This window comes from Sinocyclocheilus grahami, unplaced genomic scaffold (genome assembly GCF_001515645.1).
Source record: "Sinocyclocheilus grahami isolate Dianchi unplaced genomic scaffold, SAMN03320097.WGS_v1.1 scaffold1621.1, whole genome shotgun sequence".
Classification (NCBI taxonomy): Eukaryota; Metazoa; Chordata; class Actinopteri; order Cypriniformes; family Cyprinidae; genus Sinocyclocheilus; species Sinocyclocheilus grahami.
The window spans coordinates 227,799-228,731 of NW_015506800.1; the positions used below are offsets into that span (position 1 = coordinate 227,799).

At 36.7% G+C, this 933-nt stretch overlaps 1 protein-coding gene across 1 annotated transcript in view; it reads right to left on the reverse strand.

Moving 5' to 3' along the window:
• Positions 1-933, reverse strand: part of LOC107571609 (kinesin-like protein KIF20A) — a gene marked incomplete at its 5' end in the record, with an annotated part of 11,813 nt that overhangs the window by 3,977 nt on the left and 6,903 nt on the right. The window lies entirely within an intron of this gene.

Below are 933 nucleotides of genomic sequence, written 5' to 3' on the forward strand. Positions count from 1 at the left end.
ACACTCAGAAAGTCTGTCAGTTTTGTGGACATTCACACAGAGACCAGTCACTATAATTACACAGATAACCGAGACCACACAGCATTTGACCACTGGCATCAACTACTGATGGACAGATTCATTTATTTGAATTGTAGGTTGTTTAACCATGTATTACTGCATCTTTGGAAGGTGTTGGTCTTTCAAACACATTAAAAATTCACATTATTCTTTAGTTACATGTAATGCAGGGATTCCCAAACCTTCTGTCCCCCTGAGATTAAGGTAATAAGTTCATAATTAATTAACATTTGCATGTTCACGGTTCTCTGATGTTGGTAAATGGTCACATGACATTTGCAGGTAAACTAATAAAATATTTTATAGCAAGCGTTTTATTTTGATGTTATTTAAAAAAAATATATATATTCTAAATTTATGCAATTAATTATTAGCTTATTAACCTCACAAACCCCCTTCAGTTCCTCCATAAACCCCATTTTTGGAAAACCTTAACAATATAATGTTTAATGCCGTTAATAACGATGAACGGAACATTTTACTCCGTTAGGTTTAGGTACACAATTTTAGGTGTGCGTTAAGGCAGCAGCTTATCAGCGGCGCACGAGATGCGATGACGATGTAAGTGTGGTTGCATTAATGTGTTTGTTAGTCTATCCAGGTGAAGCCACTAGATGCGGCACTGCTGCAATGTTCATTACAAATATAGCGGAAAAGAGAACAGAGAAAATCTTGTTTACATCAAAACTGAAACCAAGCCGTTCACACAGAACGTATATTTCATGCATTTTCTAGAGGGACATCTATCACCGTTGCACTCGCGTCTCGCACAAAAGAGCCGCATGTTTAGAAAGCCATGTAAAATTAATGCAAGTTTAACTTGGGGAGAAAACAGCCATAAAGTCTGTTTTTTTTCAATCATCCCACTGCATC